General features: G+C 44.8%; 1 long non-coding RNA gene across 1 annotated transcript in view; it reads right to left on the bottom strand.

Moving 5' to 3' along the window:
* Nucleotides 1-19,739, bottom strand: part of LOC117197072 (uncharacterized) — a 55,524-nt gene that overhangs the window by 15,064 nt on the left and 20,721 nt on the right. The window lies entirely within an intron of this gene.

Raw genomic sequence — 19,739 nt, 5'->3', positions numbered from 1 at the left:
AGGAAGTCTCCCTTTTGTGACTCTTAACTTCTCTTTCATATTTCCTGTTTCTTTTTCTCTATATACTATATTCTGGTGATACTTCCAATTCATCAATTTTTCTCTTCAACTGTGTCTAGTGTAGCATTTATTCCATTTGAGTTTTTAAATTTCATTTATCATTGTTTCTAAGATTTCTAGTTGGTTCTTTTCTGTATTTATCTACTGATATTTTTATTTCTGTTTCTTATTATTATTCATCTTTTACATATGTTTTCTTTCCTCGATCTCTTTGAGGGTCCAAAGATGTAATGGCTCAACACAATAGGAGCTAATTTGGGTCATGTAACAACCCTGTGTGGGTGAATAGGTCAGTAAACCAACTCCTCCAAAGGGTCATTGAAGACATAGGTTGATGGAGGTTTTGCCCTTTTCCACGTGTGCTCCCGAGGTTACAAGGAGTGTCTCTGTCCCAGTGAGCTTGTAAATGGAGAAAGCATTTGGGAAGTTTTTATGAGTCAGGTATGCAGTGGCACACCTCATTTCTACTCACATTCCATTGGCTGGCAATCATATGCTCATGCCTAATTGCAAGGAAGGCTAAGAAATGGAGTCTAGTCGTGCACTCAACAAGGAAGTGATTTTTGACTAACTAGTCTTTTATTGTTATTATTTTGCCTACAGTGAATTGATCTCCCAATAGTTTCTTCTGTTGGTAGCCTTCCTTAGTGCTCTTTTTCGATATGTTTAGAAATTTTAAGGAATTTCAGTTGTAGGCTCATCTTGAGTGGAAGCCTCTCTTCTGTCTCTCTCCCCTTCCACTATCTGTTGTCCCTGCCTAGCAATTTGGTGGTCCCCTTTACATACCTCTCTCTCAGGGCTCCCAATCTTGAAACAAATATTCTCTCAGTGGCTCAGGACTTCCATGTTATAGTGAATATCTCAGATTCAGTCATCGAGGCAGCAGGCAGCCTGGCCCAGGTCCTGGTTACAAGGCTGGGTCTGCTTCCTCTCACCTGCCTGCTATTTGTATAAGCCAGGGGCCCCCAAACAGAATAAACAATCAGTAGTAAGCTCTTCCAGCTCCCATCACTGCAGGGAGACCCATCCCACCACCTAGTTTCATGAAATGGGCCTGGCCCAGATCCCTTGCCCTATGTGAAGCGCTTTACTGCCCGTGACTTTGCAGAACACAAACTCCCACCCTTTGTACCTGCTTCAGAACCCAAGCCCAGAAGAACCACGACTGCAGTACATCCTCTTAGCTGTGTTTCTGTTTTGCTTTTAGACCACGGAAAGCTTGCCGTATCTCCAAATGTGTCGGAGATCTGTTAACGCTTTCTTCTTGTATGCTCTCTATTACTGATATGTGGTTTTTTGGAGGAGCTTTACTGCAGGAGTTGTAAATTTACAACATCACCCGGAACTTGGTAAAACAAGAATCCAGAAGTCACTGAGGGAAGAAGTGGAAAAGGTGAGGGAGTGGAAATTAACTGAAAGAGGACAAGCAGTGCCGGTGAACCCAGCGGCCCTCCGTGTAGGTCTCCTGCTGTCACTTCAGTGTCCTGCACCCATGGAGATGTAAGCAGCACAGATAACATGATGCCTTTACTCATAAATCTAGAAGATCCTCCTCAACTCACAGATGTCTTAGCCTTTACCTATAACAGCAGGACGTAGTCTTTATACAAACAGCAGCGGGGCCCCAGGACAGAGTAAGTAGAAGCTATTCTCATTCCTATAAACTTCCTGATAAACACACAGACAAGCAATGCCCAGTATAAAGTGGCCGTGTAGCATAGTGTAGCGGTGAGAGCACGGGCTTTGGAGCCAGGTAACCTGGGTTGGAGCCTGGTCTGTGCCACTATGACCTACAAGAACCTGGGCAGGTTGTGGGGCTTCTCTGAGCCTCAATTCTCTCATCGGCAAAATGAGGATAATAATAATACAGAATCTTCCTCAAAGTTTCATTTGTATTAAATGAGTAAATATTTGCCAAGTGCCTGGTCCAGAGCAAGGGCTATGTCAGTTCTTGTTAAATTAAAATACATACATAAGACGCACGGCTGTCTTTCATGACCTGGTCATCTCATCCTCCGTCAACCATGACCAATGACTAGTAGACATCTCTATCTTCGGTCTAGACTTTCTCCAGAACCTAGCTGTTTATTGCCAACTGCCTACTGGCTGTCTCTACTTGGTTGTCCCACCAACACCTCAAGCACGGTAAGTCCCAAACTAAATTACCTCGCCTCCCAAGTCTGCTCCTCCTCCCGTGTCCCTCCTGGTCAGCAGCATCGCCATCCACACCAAGGGAAACCTGGAGCTCTCAGAGGGCCCGCTCTTCACCTCGCCTCCCCAAACCCCCAGCTTCCTTGCTCCTCTGACACACACACCTCCCCCTTCCAACAAGACCAAACCTTGACTACTACTCCCCCTTTTGTACCCACCCTCCACTTTCCATCCCCTCCACTACTTACTGCCTTGGTCCCAGCCCTCTTCGAGTTTCTTAGGAAGGAAGAAGGGAGAATGGATGCTAAGTTAGCAATAACAATGCACACTAAAGAGCAGTACAAACACATTCCCGTTACTAAAAGCAAACAAGTCTCATCCCAGCAACCACATCAAACTGAAGGCAGGTCTCTTGCATCACCATTCCCATGATGAGAAGCACAGCTCCTTGGTGCTGGAGCCAAAGGACAACATAGTCTGACTGCTGAGAAAAGACAAATAAAATAAACAGCTGCCATGAGCAGGAAACTATGTGAACAAGGCTTTTGGAATAGAGCCCAGGGCTTACGTCAGGGCAGAATAAATATATTCTGAAATCACAGCCTATCTCAGTCCCCCTCTGTTTTCCCTTCCCCATATAATTATTTGAATTTAAAAGTATGTAAATTTAAAATGTTAAATATGTCAACAAATTCCTGTATCAAAGTGACAGACAAATTTTCACTCCCACCAAAATGCTGATAGATGCAAGTTTCTCCAAACTTGGGCCAGCACTGGGTATTATTGGACTTAAAAACTTTGCCAATCTGATAGGTAAAATTGGCACACTTTGTTGTTTTGGTTTGCATTTCTTTAATTGTGAATAAAGTTGAACGTCTTTTCATACAGTTAAGTCGTTTTCATTTTTTTCTATGAATGCCAGTTTATGCCCTGCGTCCACTTTTGCTCATTGAATGGTTAATCTTTTTCTTACTGATTTGTAAAAGCTCTTTGTATATTGAGACAATTAACTCTTTGTAATATGAATTGCAAAGTTTTTTTTAATCTTGTCTTCTCCTCCCTTCTTTTTTTGAGTTAGATTTTTCCAGAGAATACTTTTTTGTTTATATGTTATAAAATACAGTAATTAATTTTTCTTTACAATGCATTGATTTTATGTTTTACTTGTTTAGGGCTTTGAAGATCTGAAGAATTAAAGTCTGTATAGAGAATGTAACTGGCAACTGCTGCCCTTCCCTTTCAACTGCCCATCCCAGCAGCCTGGCTTCCATCCCCATGATCTGAGCACTTCCTCCAGCAGGGCTGATGCTCCATTGATGTCTTTCATGATTATTCCTGGGAATTCCCTAGTGGTCCAGTAGTTAGGACTCAGCGCTTTCACTGCTAGGGGCCTGGGTTCGATCCCTGGTCGGGGAACTAAGATTCCACAAGCTGCACAGTGTGGCAAAAAAAAAAAAAAGAGAGAGAGAGAGAGATTACTCCTTTGTCATAAACTGAGAGTCTGTCATATGCCAGGTAATGTTTTGATTCAGGCGAGATAGGAAGATTCAGAGGTGATTTAGAACCCTGTGTTGTTGTGTTAGAATTGGAGACAGTGTGAACTCGTGGAGATACATATAGATATAGATACAGATACAGATCTCAATATAGAGGTAAATACAGATATAAATGCAAGTATACACCCCAGGATACATTCCCTCACTCTCTGCTGAGAGAATCTAGAAACAATGACACCCAGTAGCAACAAGAACACTTAGTATCCAAATTTTGGCTTCTAAATATCATTCTGCACTAAATGGAACCAGGGATCCTTGGAGAAATGGCTGATTCAATGATCCAAGCAGAGAAAGAACAAGATGAGCCTGGAACATCTTGTTCTACCAGAAAGTAAGAACGTACCCCCAAATTAGGGAACATTTCAAAAAGATACAGAAGCCAGTTTAAAGGGGTTCCCACTGACCAAACCATAGATAATCTGGTTATCAAAATAAATAAGGATAGTTACAGATCATAGACCATTGAGCAAAATAGGAATTCATGAGTCCATACTAGTATCAATATATAGATAAATAAATATACTGAAAATTTGATAGGACGTATATATTCACATTGCCACAGTATACTTCCCTACAAAATAATTATTAATTACAAGAAAAAAATAAAGTAACTCCATGGTGGAGAAGCCTGCAGATACAATTTTAATCAAGTGATCAAAATAAGTACCTCCAATGACTAAACAAATGGAAACCATGCACCAGGTGATAGGATGCATGAAGAGAAACACAACATCACGTCTGTGCTATTCTTGCCAAAGATGCAAAACCTGAATTCAATGAGGAAATAACGAATAAACCAAAGTTGAGGTACCTCCTGTAAAATAACTGGGCTATTCACTTTTAAAATGTCAAAGTCAAAGAAGTCAGGAATTCTATAAAGGATATTATTGGGACTAGTAGCAAAACTTGAATAGAGTCTGTGGATGAGAATTTGAAGGAGAATGTGTTTGTTCATAGGAAATATATGCTAAATTATTCTGGTGGATGGAACTTCAGGGGCTTTTTAAAAATTTCTCCTGTATTTATTTAACTCTCCTTTAACTTTTTTAAAAAATTAAACTTTTAATTTTGAGATAATTATAGATTCATACGCAGTTGTACAAGTAATGCAGAGAAACCCTGTGTACCCTTTACCCAATTCCTCCTGATGGGACATCTTGCAAAGCTATCGTACAACATCACACTCAGGATACTGGCTTGGATACAGTCAAGACACAGAACATTTCCATCACCACAAGGATCCCTTGTGTTGCCATTTTATAAACACCCCCACCCCTCCTACCTTCACTTCCTTCTCTTTCTTTCTTTTTTATTAAAGTCTAGTTGATTTACAATGTTGTGTTAATTTCTGCTGCACAGCAAAGTGATTCAGTTATACATATATCTGTATCTATCTATCTATATATACATATACATACACACACACACATATATACATTCTTTTTTATATTTTTTCATTAGGGTTTATCACAGGATATTGACTATAGTTCCCTGTGCTATACAATAGGACCTCGTTGTTTATTCATTCTATATATAATAGTTTACATCTGCTAACCCCAAACTCCCACTCCATCCCTTCTCTACCCCACTTCCCCCTTGGCAACCACAAGTCTGTTCTCTATGTCTCTCACTTCCTTCTTAACCCCTGGCAACCACTAATCTGGTCCCCATTTCTATAACATGGTCATTTTAAGAGTGTTATATAAATGGAATGAGACACTCTGTAACCCTTTTGGATTGGTTTTTTTTTTCACCCAGCGTAATTCTCTGGAGATTCATCCAGGATGTAGCAATAGTTGGTTCCTTTTCAGTGCTGAGTAGAATTCCACGGTATGGAGGTGCCACAGTCTGTTTAACCATTCATCCATTGAAGGACATCTAGGTTGTTTGCAGTTTGGGGCAACACAAATAAAGCTGCTATAAACATTTGTGGAACTTCAGGTTGGTGAATTACTCTCAAGTAGTTTTTCTGTAAATGCGATTTTTCTGTAAATCTAAGGTTGTTTCAAAACAAAAAATAGAAATGAAAGGAAAAAAAGGTGAAAACTTCTGTCTTAAGATACAAGGAGACCATTACAGGAAACTTTTAGTAAAGTTCTTTCTTCTCCTGAAGAGATGCTGGAAAACATTTTTCTTTCTCTTCTGGATAACGTCAGGCATTGAGGTGAGACCCAGAGCAGTGTGATCATCTCACTACAAGCCTCAGAGGAAGCACAGCCCAGAGGATCCCAGGCAAATGGTCCAGAGCCCCTGGATTAAGTCATCCTAGAACCCAGCCTTCCTCTGAACTTCCAGCTACAGGCGTCATTAAAATTCCTTGTTAGTTAAGCTAGTCGTGTTGGGTTTTCAATTATTTGCCACCAAAAGCTTCTTGACTGATTCAGTCATTGAAAAAGGATACCATGGTCCCCTAGCAATGAATCCCACTCCCATTATAACAAATGTTATTGCTCCTGGGTATTCACTGTGACTTTCAGATTCCAGGTGAAAGGCAGACCAGAGGGTGAAGGAGTGTGCTCAGTTTACCACGGTGGGGCACCCCACTAGGACAGGGATGAGCAACGAGTGAGTAGTCAAGCAACTAAGCTGAGCGCAGTCCTAGAGAACTTTTATAAGTCTGCAAAAATTTTCCCGTCTTTCCTTTTCTACCTAAAAACCTTATGTGCTTCTATTTACATTTCTATTATTTTTTCTCTTCTGGTTAAATCTTATTATTCTTTCCTCAGTAACCTTGAACAACTTACCAGTACCTGAAAGACAAAGTCTTATCGTGTCATAACACTCAAGGTCCTTCCTAAGCAGACTCCAAACCATGGTTCGCATCTGTCCTCTTTCTCAATATACCTTATTCTCCAGCCTTACTTTTCACACGGGGCTATGCTATAGGCTGAACATCTGTGTCCCCCATCCAACCCCCAAATGCGTATGCTGAAGCTTAATCCCCAATGTAATGGTAGTGGGAGGTGGGCCTTTGGGGGTGATTAGATCATGAGGGTGGAGCTCTCATGAAGGCGACTGACGCTCTTACACAAGAGGCCCCACAGAGCTCCCCTCTCCCTTCTGCCATGTGAGGACACAGTGAGGTGGCACCATCTATGAACCAGGAAGTGGGCTCTCAGCAGACAATGAATGTGCCAGCAACCTGAGCTTGGACTTCCAGCCTCTGGAACTGTGGGAAATAAATGTCTGTTGTTTATAAGCCACACAGAGTAGCTCAAATTCCACCCTGGTATTTTTGTTACAGCAACCCAAACCAACTAAAACAGGCCACACTCCACAGCTGAAGAAGGGAGTTACAAATATGGAAAGGGGAAAAACTAGACTGAACCCTGAGGTGTTGTTTGGGATTGGAAGACTGGTGTGAACTCACAGATTTCAATATGGATAGATGGATATAGACGTAAATGCAGGGGTGTATCAGGACAACTACTCACAACATTTACTATGTGAGCAGGTTACGGACGAGGTCCTTTAAGATGTCTGTTAGGGCGGAAAGGCAGCAGGCAGCACGAGATGGTGTCGGCATCTTATCCCGCTTTCTCGGTGCTTCCGGGTACCTTTTAAGGCAGATGTGATGCAGGAGTCCAAGGCGGTGCATGTGTCCCCAGCAGCTCATCCTGAATCAGTGGCACCCACAAGCTCTGATGACCATGTTCCTGTATTTTTTCAGGATGACTTTGGAGTTGTCATCAAAGCAAACCACTGAGATGGCATTCAGTTTCGTTGGCGCACAGCACGGTCTGGGGACGTACTCGGGATTCATAAAGTGAACCAGGGTCTGCCCGATGGCATGGTTGGTGGCATTCACGTGCGCGTTGAGAGGGAAGGAGAATTCTCCATCACGGTAGTTGGCAGCGTAACCCCTGGGTGCAATGATCCAGTCCTGCCACCCCAGGCCCCTGTCCACCGAGGGACCTAGAAGCCACAGCACTCTAGTAATCCATGAGAACGCCTACTCACAGGAAATTTTTACTTCTTTATGCTTTTTTGTGCCTAACCCTACAGGTGCTCTTCCTATCAGAATTCCACTGACATGAGATTACAGCATGTACAGCACCGAGTGTATGGCATCGATTAGTATTTATCCTGCCCCTCCAGCAAAGTGGGGCTCAAATGTCATCTCTCCTGTGGAGCCTCCTCAGGATATGCAGGCAGATTAACTTCTCCTGCCTCCGCACAGGGAGGATTTTCCGCACCTTCACGTAACATCAGTTCATCCCTCCTTGCTTTGGGGCTCATCGCCCCACTCTGTTGTGAACTTTGTGGGCAGGATCTGACTCTTTTTCCCATCCCCAGCTCCTAGCACAGGGCCTGGCACAGGTGCTCGGTTAGGACAGTTTCGATTAGATGGAGACCCTCCATGGACCACACTGGCCCGCCTGCAGAGCTAATCCCTGCCATCGGCATCATTAGCTCTGGGCCTCACCCACGGAAACCAACCATTCACGGGGAATCCAGGAGGAGACCACCAGAGCCCTTTGTTCCAGCCCGATTTCTGTAGAAGACAATGTCACTTGCTGAACAGGAAGCAGTCTTCAGAGAGGTGACTCACCTGCTTGACAGGTCTGTCTCAGAAACGTTTGCCTTGATGCTTTGCTTTTGCTGCAAAATAAGCCCAGCTCCACTCTGCCACTGGAGGTGGCGGGTACATGACATGAGTGTTTGCATTTTTATGACGGCTTTCTTGGAGGCTGACTGGGCAAGCTCCCTGGCGGGGTGATGAAATGGCCAGGATCTGGCTCAGCAGGGAGGCTGCGGAACTCCAAACATGCCGTTCTGAGCAAGCGCCCAAGCAGGAAGAAAGCTGCTGTGAGCAGAGACAAAAACCCTGTGCTCTTGGCTCATAGGTTTCCTTACTAACCGCACAGACCAGGGTGAGCTTCAGAGAAGCACTTTTGCCGCTGAGAATCTTGGATAGAAGAGGAAATGGCAAATCCTCCTGAAGGCTCTGACATTGACAAAGCCCTGTATTCATTTTTTATTGCCGCTAGAGCAAATCACCGCAAATGTAGTAGCTTAAAACCACACCATTCCGGGCTTCCCTGGTGGCGCAGTGGTTGAGAGTCCGCCTGCCGATGCAGGGGACACGGGTTTGTGCCCCGGTCCGGGAAGATCCCACATGCCGCGGAGCGGCTGGGCCCGTGAGCCATGGACGCTGAGCCTGCGCGTCCGGAGCCTGTGCTCCACAACGGGAGAGGCCACAACAGTGAGAGGCCCACGTACCGCAAAAAAACAAAAAACAAAAAACACCACTCCTTATTTCACAATTCTGTAGCTCAGCAGTCTGGGTACAGTGTGGCTCCACTGGGTCCCCTTTTTAGAGGCTACAGGGGTGAAGTCAGGCTGTCAGCAGGGCCGCATTCCTTTACTGGGGGCTCTGAGGAAGAATCTGCTTTCAAGCTCACTCAGACTGCTGGCCAAATTCCGTCCCTTGTGGTTGCGGAAGTGAGGTCCCTGTCTCCTTGCTGGCTGTCAGCTGAGGGCACCTTAGTTCCTAGAGGCCTTCCTAGAATCCTTGCACGTGGCTCCTACACCTCAGAACCAGCAAAGGCACATTGACTAGAGGCACAGGGACTAGAATCTCCCTGACGTCCCTTTCTGTTGTGTCTCTCTAACTCCATCCAGAGAAAGGTCTTTGCTTTTTAAGGGCTCAGATGATTAGGCTGGGCCCACCCGCATAATCTCCCTATCTCAAGGTGAGCAATCTAAATTACATCGGCAAACCTCCTTTTGCCAGGTAAGGTACGCCCAGGTTCCAGGATCAGAGTATGGACATCTTCGGGGACCATACTGGACCTCTGTATCACAGGGCCCTACGTTTACATCACAGAAGTAGGACCCACCTGGCATGAATACAACTGGGCTCTTTCAATTCAGTACAGCTGGTCTTCGATTTGTAATCTGTGGGGGAAAACTTTAAATCTCCAAATACAGAAAACCTGGCTTTCGAGTATGTTTCTGAGACACATTACTATTCATCCTTAAGGCTTATGGAATTGCACCCACAGCTCATTCCCTACCTCTGGGAACTGCTCCCAGAGGTAGGGAATCCCAGGATCTGGACTCCCAGGATCTGGAGTCCAAGAAGTCCCTCAGGACCAGGGAGAGCCCAGGATTAAACACACAGTAAGACCGGGGTCAGTTATTACAGGACACGTACTTAAAGTTAGGTTCAGAACAGGCTGAGAAGGGAACGCAAGGCAAAATTCCCATTTGGTGATGGCTTAGACGAAGCCTAAGATCTAGGGCCGGATCTAAGCCAAGTGCTGTGAACAGGTGAGGGACACAAGTTCTTGTGGAGGCAACCAACCTCCGTTACTCTCAGAGCTGGGGAGACTTAGTTCCAGGTATCTGATACAGTTAAAGGAAGCTGAGGCCCAAAGAAAGGCAATCCATGCTCTGGAAGAACTGGGGACTATATAATAATAAGGAATAAATGTGAGAAGTAGGGTTTTATGGTCAAAGCAGGTCCAATAACAGGATCAGCTAGATGAGAATAGATAAGCCCTGTAGAGCCCTGCTTTAGAAGTGAATTGGATACAGGGGTCTGGGGCAAGGTCAAACTTTAGGGAGAAGGAAAGGGAGCCAGGTACACCGTGGCAGGCCCTCCTCAAGACACTGGACATATAACCGTGCAAAAGTCACAGTCCTTCCCTCAAGGACCACAGGGTCTAGGAGGCACTAATTCTACATGAAAAGGGCTGAGAAAAGCCAGCAACAGGGCTGAGGTGGCACACAGGAGGAACAAGAAACGCTTCTTCCATATAGAGACCTAATGCTCAAGGAGGAGGTAGGTTGGTAGTAGTCTGCAGCAAAGATGTGGTAAGACTCAGACCGGGGAGAGAACGAGGCCTTTTAGGAGTTTAGTGAGGAGTTTGGCAAGGCCAGTGTTTATGAACACGAGGTCCACCTTCCTTCCACTAAAACCTCACTGCCTAGCAGTCCATCTTCTCTCCTAGCATTTGAACAGTGTTCTAAGGCTGTGTCATTACAATGAACATGTCTGAAATGGTCTTCCTTATTTTGGCAAGAAATTTCTCTCTGCCCCTTCTCTCCACCGTGGGATAATGTCAGGATTCAAGACTAACCTATTAGCCCAACGTTTACTTTCAACCCTAAAAGTGGTGGAGCCAAGACCGGCTCTCAGACCGGTGGCCTCAGGTGCAGTCACGACTTGTACTGTTCTCGTGCTCATGGTGACCTGCTTCGAAGTGATTCTCCTCTGGCCACAGCCCTCTGTTTCTCAGAAAGACAGAGTGTCTGGCCAGAAAGACACGTGCTCTGTCTCCCCCACTGAACATGCTTCAGCAGTCTCTCCCCACCAATCTGTCCAGCCACAGTCCCTGCTCGGCCTGAACTGTCAGGACATTCACTCAATTCAGCAAGCACGCTCCAAAGCATAAAGCTATGTATTGCGTTGCACAAGTCGGGAGTGTTAACTGGCCGAAGCTTTGCTGAACCAGGACACTAAGACTAACTAGAATACTCAGGGTTAACCATCTACTTCAAAGTGAAGTTTATTATTGAATAGAAATGTTGTTCTAATGTTTTGCCCTCTGTTCCATATCTGTTTTCTAATGTTGAGCCAAAGGAATACCATTTGGCAAGTATCATCGTGTCCTTCATTCTCTAAATAACGTTCAAACATCCTCTAATAAATGTCGCAGACTTTTCTCTGAATTTTCAGCATACTTGGAACCGTCTATGGCTTGAGCTCATCCGAGTTTGCTAATAGCACAGATGATCAAAGCGAGCAGGAGTGATGAACAGAGTTAGTCAGGGGCACTCAGTGGGGAAGCGGAACTAATAGGATGGATGTGTATGTATATATACATGGAAAGAGAGAGAGACTTATTTTGAGGCATATTGTTTCCCAAGATTATGGAGACCTGCAAGTTCACTATTTGCAGGATAGGCCGGCAGGTTGGAGGCCAAGAAAAGAGCCGGTGCTGCAGTCTGAGCCTGAAGCTATCTGCTAGCAGAATTTCTTCTTGCTCAGGGGTGGCTCTATCCAGGCCTTCAACTGACTGAATAAGGCCCACCGGCATTATGGAGGGCAAACTGCTTTATTCAAACATTTATCCACCCATTTAAATGTTAATCTCATCCAAAAACACCCTCCCGGAAGCATCCAGAATACTGTTCAAACACATATCTGGGCCCTGTGGCCCAGCCAAGCTGACACACAGTATTAACTATTACAGCTTCTAACTAGGACGCCCTCCTTTTCCTTCACTGACAAAGGCTTCAAGACTGTCTGGCTTTTCTCCCCGCTTGTGACCGTCCCACCTCTTGGTCCCCTGTGGTTCTTCCGCTCCCAAGCCTGGCTGAAGAGAGGCCCAGCCTCCCCCGCTTGCTGCGCTGAAGACAGGCATTCAGGCTTATTTAGTCTGCAATGCTTTTCTACTCATCATGCCCAGAAACAAACCAGGTGTAACAAAAACTACAAATGTGAAGATTCAAGGCTTAGAAAACGACGCTTTCTTCCCATCCAGGACCCAGTTCTTGATGTCCTTTCTGAGATGGAAATTGGAAATGTCAGGCTTTTCTGTCTGCTTATACCCTTGAAGGTAGATCTTTTCCAACCACTGGTCTTTGAACACCTGAAGCTGCAACAAGGCAAAATATAAGCCACTTGCTAAAGGCCTTTAATCTGAAGAGGATTGTTTGCATTTCTGAGGAAGTTTTAACCCTCCGCTCTAGGCCTGTTCTTCAAAAAGGAGTAGTCCCTTGGGGCATGTTCTCCCTGGAGGCTTATCCTTAGAGAGGAATTTATAAAATCTTTAGAACACTGTGTAGGATCACTCCACAAAGCCTAAGTCAAGGTTTTTAACTGGGCAGGAAATTAAAGTTATTATGTTTCCTCCTCCTCCTCTCTCACTCCACACTAGGAAAGTTAGGAATTTCCACCTTCTCCAAAGCAGAGAATCCAGCAGCCACAGTGCCGAGGCCCTCAGCTCTGTGCTCTGGCCCAGCCCTCTCACCATCCAGACCCTGCACCCACCGCACCCTGTCCCCTCCTTGGGCTGACTTTCCGCCACCTATTCCATGGCCAAGCCACATGGGCAAACAGTGGGAAGTTGTGGCTTTTTCCCTCTTTTTCTTAACTGTTTGAAAATTTTAGGACCTTTACTATTATTATTATTCTGGAGAGGGAAAATAGACGCAGAATCTTAAGAATTCCAGGAACCATCAGAAGAGGCCACAGGGTGAAACTTTCTGTGGAGCACTTGTTTAACTCATCTGATCACACCTACTTTCCTGTCTCATCACCACTGGGAACGGATGAGTCTAGGACCCACCATCTGATGCCTTCAGGATCCCACTGCCTCCTCACTGGCCTCCATCTCACCTACAAATCCTCCACCCTTCAACCCATCCTCCATGGGCTCTCAGGTTACTCCTTCCTAAAACACCCCCTTCAGACAGACACATCCTCCTTCAAAACTTTCAGTGGGTTCTCGGTTCTAGCCCAGACCCTCCCCAACCCGAACATAACCTACCTTTCCCAATACGTCCACCCATGGCCTCATTCATTCATTCATTTGATATATACATTGAGCATCTAGTCAGTGCCAGGCCCTAGAGATACAGGTCAGGATGAGCTAGGTTAGGCACAGTCTCTGCTCTCATGTGCTTACAACCTGGCCGGGAGAACAGAGACTTCAACAGGTCGTTTCAGTGAGGTGTGACGAGATGACAAGGAGGAAGATGAGGTGCCAACATCCCCTCCCACCTGGGTCAACTCTCTGTTCCCACTTGGCTGGTTTCCTCACCGACCACTGAAAACAGCACGTTCCCTCCATTGAGGATTTGCTCAGCCACCTCCTTCCCCTATGATGCTTCCCCCGAAAACCCTACCTGTCCTTCGAGGGCCAGGACATGTCCTGCCTTCTCTGTTTTTTCTGATCCATGAAACCTAGAAGGAATCTTCGTTTCCTTCTAAAGCATGGTCCCAGGCAGCATCTTCTAAACCCTGCAAACTCTGCATTCCAATTCCTCATGAGAGGGATACTCACCCTGTCTTCTCTACCATGGTAGCTCACACTGGGGGCAACAAGAGAACCCACAACCCCACATGCCCCTCACCCAGCCCCCAGTGCTCTAGGCACCATGCAGGTGCTGCCTTGTTTCTTCATGGCCACCCTGCAAATATTTATTATCCCTGTTTGTTTGTTTAAACATCTTTACTGGAGTATAATTGCTTTCCAATGGTGGGTTAGTTTCTGCTGTATAACAAAGTGAATCAACTACATATACATATATCCCCATATCTCCTCCCTCTTGTGTCTCCCACCCTCTCTATCCCACCCCTCTAGGTGGTCACAAAGCTCTCCCTGTGCTATGCGGCTGCTTCCCACTAGCTATCTATTTTACATTTGGTAGTGTATATATGTCCATGCCACTCTCTCACTTCGTCCCAGCTTACCCTTCCCCCTCCCCGTGTTCTCAAGTCCATTCTCCATGTCTGCATCTTTATTCTCATCCTGCCCCTAGGTTCTTCAGAACCTTTTTTTTTTTTTTAGATTCCATATATATGTGTTAGCATACGGTATTTGTTTTTTCCTTTCTGACTTACTTCACTCTGTATGACAGACTCTAGGTCCATCCACCACACTACAAATAACTCAGTTTCGTTTCTTTTTATGGCTGAGTAATATTACATTGTATATATGTGCCACATCTTCTTTATCCATACCTCTGTCGATGGACGCTTAGGTTGCTTCCACGTCCTGGCTATTGTAAATAGAGCTGCAATGAACACTGTGGTACATGACTCTTTTTGAATTATGGTTTTCTCAGGATATATGCCCAGTAGTGGGATTGCTGGGTCGAATAGTAGTTCTATTTGTAGTTTTTTAAGGAACCTCCATACTGTTCTCCATAGTGGCTGTATCAATTTACACTCCCACCAACAGTGCAAGAGGGTTCCCTTTTCTCCACACCCTCTCCAGCATTTATTGTTTGTAGGTTTTTTGATGATGGCCATTCTGACTGGTGTGAGGTGATACCTCATTGTAGTTTTGATTTACATTTCTCTAATGATTAGAGATGTTGAGCAAACAGGATAGAAAGCCCAGAGATAAACCCACGCACATATGGTCACCTTATCTTTGATAAAGGAGGCAAGAATATACAGTGGAGAAAAGACAGCCTCTTCAATAAGTGGTGCTGGGAAAACTGGACAGCTACATGTAAAAGAATGAAATTAGAACACTCCCTAACACCATACACAAAAATAAACTCAAAATGGATTAAAGACCTAAATGTAAGGCCAGACACTATCAAACTCTTAGAGGAAAACATAGGCAGAACACTCTATGACATAAATCTCCACAAGATCCTTTTTGACCCACCTCCTAGAGAAATGGAAATAAAAACAAAAATAAACAAATGGGACCTAATGAAACTTCAAAGCTTTTGCACAGCAAAGGAAACCATAAAGACGACGAAAAGACAAACCTCAGAATGGGAGAAAATATTTGCAAACGAAGCAACTGACAAAGGATTAATCTGCAAAGTATCATCCCTGCTCTAACGGGGGAAAAACGAAGCCTGCAAGAGGCAAAGTAACTTGCGGGAGGTTAGCAGGCAGTCTGCGCAGCTGCAGCGGGTGACCCGGGGTCTGCCCCCTGCTGCACCTGGCGCTTTCCCTGCCAGCACCGCCTCCCTGCTCAGCGCCCCGAGGGTCAGGAGCTGCTTCCCCTTCATGGGAAGGAGCACAGGGAATCCCAGGGCCCTGGCTTGCTGACTTTCTAATTAGCCTGAGAGAAGGCACCACTTTAAGTCCATTATCCCTCCAGCTTCTGGGCTGCAAAAGACAGGCCAAGTTTTCACGCTGAGCCAGTGAAGCCTCAGGACCCCTATTCAGGCTCCCCCAGCCCTGTGATCTAACCTGTATTGTTATTCATTTTCATTCAGATGCGTGCAGGGCAGTCCTGATCGCAGACATGGGGAGCCCAGAAGGATGAAAGGAGCGGCATGTGGGCGTGTGCCGTGGGGAGAGGCCGACAGGGATGCAGGGCAAGAGTCAGACTCAGATTCCAGCCCTGTCTCTATCGCACTATTAAGAGCTGTCCTGTACTGCAGGCTTACGTGTCAGCGCTGAGCTCGACTATTCCCATGCTCTGCCTCATTCAATCCACCAGTCACCAGAGTCTAGTGTGAAATAAAGGAGCCGGCTCTTCCAGAAACATCCTACTTCACCTGTGCCTGGACAAGCATTTCTCAGCCTCTCTGCAGAGCCCTGGGGTCAGGCTGTCAGGTGCCTGCCCAGCCCCAAGTAAAGGAAGAAGAAAAGACACATCACTGAAGGTGAAGCGCTGTCCAGGGATTCCAAGCCCCAACAAAGGAATTCTCTCTCCCTCTTTCTAAAAATATACACATATACCACTGCCCTCACCTTCACCCGCCACCAGCTCTTACAGCTCCTTAGCTCTTTCCACATCATCTCCACTATTCCACCAGGCCCTGGAGAAGGTGCGGATTTCACTCTATATCTACACATACACACGCATCTCGCGCGCACGCACACGCGCACACACACACACACACACACTCGTTCTTTTTAGCTCTCAGAATCGCAGAATAGGAGCACTAGAGGGATCTTCAGTCTCTAATGGGAGCAGTAACAAAAACATTCTTTCTATAGATAAGTGTTTCTCCTGGACATTAATCGATTCACAAAAATAAAATTGCGAGTTTGAGCTGGCCTGTCCTTTCTAAGGTTGTGCCTCCCCCTACCCTGTGACCTCTGTCTCCCCACGACTCTCTGAAGGCAGGACAACGGCTCATGCTTCTTAGTAAAGTGTTATAATGTACTTTTCACATTCGTCAGTCTAATACTAGATTACTAGCTCGCCTCAGGAGGCTCACCCACAAGCTAGAGGTGGCGTCGGGGAGGAAGTCACACCAGCTACCACCCTTCCTCTCACTACCTTCGGATTCACGATTGGTTTTTATTTTTTCCAGTTTTATAGAGGTATAAATGACGAACACAATTGTAAAGTATACAGCATAATAGATATATGTATACATTGTGAAATGATTACCACAATTAAGTTGATTAACACATCTATTAGCTCACACAGTTACCATGGTGTGTGTGTGTGGTGACAACGCTTAAGAGCTATTCTCTTAGCGTATTTCAAATATACAATACAGGGCTTCCCCGGTGGCACAGTGGTTAAGAGTCCGCCTGCCGATGCGGGGGACCGGTCCGGGAAGACCCCACATGCCGCGGAGCGGCTGGGCCCGTGAGCCGTGGCCACTGGGCCTGCGCGTCCGGAGCCTGTGCTCCGCAGCGGGAAAGGCCACAGCAGTGAGAGGCCCGCGTACCGCAAAAAATAACAACAACAACAAAAAAAAAACACAATACAGTGTTGTTAACTATAGTCACCATGCCGTACATTAGATCCCCAGAACTTATTCGTTTTATAACTGAAAGTTTGTACACTTTGACCAACATCTCCCCATTTCCACCCGCCAACCCCTGTCAATCAACATTCTAGCCTGTATTTCTACAACTTTTTTTAAGATTCCACATATGAGGGAGATCATACAGTATGTGTCCTTCTGTTCCTGGCTTATTTCACTGAACATAATGTCCCCCAGGTTCATCCATGTTGACACAAATGGCAAGGTTTCCTTCTTTTTATGGCTGAATAATATTCTATGGTGTGTGTGTGTATGTATAATTGTGATATATATATAAATATATATCACATTTCCTTTATTCATTAATCTGTCAAAAGACACTTAGGTTGTTTCCATATCTTGGCTATTGTGAATAATGCCACAGTGAATATGAGAGTGCTTCGAGACGTTGATTCCCTTTCCTTTGGATGTATACCCAGAAGCAGACTTGCTGGATCGTATGGGAATTCTCTTTTGTGTTTTTTCAGGAACCTCCACATTGTTTTCCATAATCGCTGTACCAACTTTCATTCCCCCCAACAGTGCACAAGGGTTCCCTTTTCTCCATATCCTTGCAAAAATTTGTTATCTCTTGTCAGTTTTCTGGTCTTTTTATTATTTTTTAATAGATCTTAATTGGAGTATAATTGCTTCATAATACTGTGTTAGTTTCTGTTGCACAACAAAGTGAATCAGCCATGTGCATACACATGTCCCCATATCCCCTCCCTCTTGAGCCTCCCTCCCATCCTCCCTATCCCACCCCTCTAGGTCATCACAAAGCACTGAGCTGATCTCCCTGTGCTATGCTGCTGCTTCCCACCAGTCAACTATTTTACATTCGGTAGTGTATAAACGTTGATGCTACTCTCACTTCACCCAGCTTCCCCCTCCCACCCCATGTCCCCAAGTCCATTCTCTATGTCTACCTCTTTATTCCTGCCCTGCAACTAGGTTCATCAGTACCACTTTTTTTTTTAGGTTCCATATATATCTCTTTTGATAATAACCATCCTAACAAGTGTGAGGTGATATCTCGTTGTGGTTTTGATTTGCGTTTTCCTGATGTTTAGTGATGTTGAGCATGTTTCCATGTACTTGTTGGTCATCTATATGCCTTCTTTGAAAAATGTCTATTCAGGTCCTCTGCCCATTTTTTCATCAGATTATTTGTGGTGTTTTTGCTACTGAGTTCTATGGGTTCCTTATATATTTTGGATATCAACCTCATATCAGATATATGATTTGCAAATGTTTTCTCCCATTCTATAGGTTGCCTTTTCATTTTGTTGATAATTTCCTTTGCTGTACAGAAGCTTTTCAGCTTATGTAGTCCCACTTGTTTATTTTTCTTTTCTTCCCTGTGCTTTTGATGTCATATCCAAAAAATCATTTCCAAGACCTTATGTCAAGGAGCTTTTCCTTTATATTTTCTTCTAAGAGCTTTACAGTTTCAGGTCTTACATTTAAGGCTTTGATCCATTTTCCATTAATTTTTGTGAGTGGTTTAAGATAAGGATAGTTTCATTATTTTACATAAGGATATCTAATTTCCCCAACACCATTTATTGAACAGACTGTCCTTGCCCCACTGTATGTTCCTGGCACCCTTGTCAAAGATTAGTTGACATGGGTTTATTTCTGGGCTCTCTATTCTGTTCCATCCACCTAGGTGTGAGTTTTTATGCCAGTACCATACTGTTTTGATTACTGTGGTTTTGAAATGTAGTTTAAAATCAGGAATTGTGATGCCTCCAGCATCATTCTTCTTTCTCAAGACTGCTTTGGCCGTTTGGAGTCTTGTGGTCCCACATGAATTTCAGAATTTTTTTCAATTTCTATGAAAAATGCCACTGGAATTTTGATATGAATCTATAGATCGCTTTGGATAGTATGGACAGTTTAACAACATTAGTCCTTTCAATCCACGAAAATGGAATATGTTTCCATTTGTTTGTGTCTTATTCAGTTTATTTCGTCGAAGTCTTATAGTTTTCCGTGTACAGGTCTCTAGCCCACATGGTTAAATGTATTCCTAAGTATTTTAAGTGGGAATGTTTTCTTAATTTCTTTTTCAGCTATTCTGTTGCTGGTATACAGAAATGAAAGTGATTTTTGTATGTTGATTGTGTATCCTCCAATTCTCCTGAGTTTGTTGACTAGCTCTAACAGTTTTCGGTGGAGACTTGGCCGGGTTCTAAGAGCCTCCCAGTTCTCTCTAGAGCAGTGCCCTGAAGCACTCAAGTTTGTGGGCTTTCTCCCAATCACACAGCCGTCTGCAAAGTCTTGCGCTCACCATCCATGGGAGCATGTGCCAGGAGCTGGCCATGCGGGGAGAGGAGGTTGAAGTGCACAGAATGTTAGAGGTGCCCATGGGCCAGTTAGGTGGACCACAAGTGAGGTGTCCCCACTGGCTTGTGGGGGAGCTTCCTGACGGAGGGCACAAAGCATTTAATAGGATGAACTGCAAAGCACTTAGCAGCAACCTTTTGATGAGTTCTGAGTCCTAGTTGCTGTGCTCCCAGCCCCTCCCAACTCCTCAACTGTGCAAATCAC

The sequence above is a fragment of the Orcinus orca genome, chromosome 10, assembly GCF_937001465.1.
Source record: "Orcinus orca chromosome 10, mOrcOrc1.1, whole genome shotgun sequence".
Classification (NCBI taxonomy): domain Eukaryota; kingdom Metazoa; phylum Chordata; class Mammalia; order Artiodactyla; family Delphinidae; genus Orcinus; species Orcinus orca.
The sequence above is the reverse complement of the archived record's forward strand: the minus strand, read 5'-3'. Positions and strand labels throughout refer to the sequence as shown.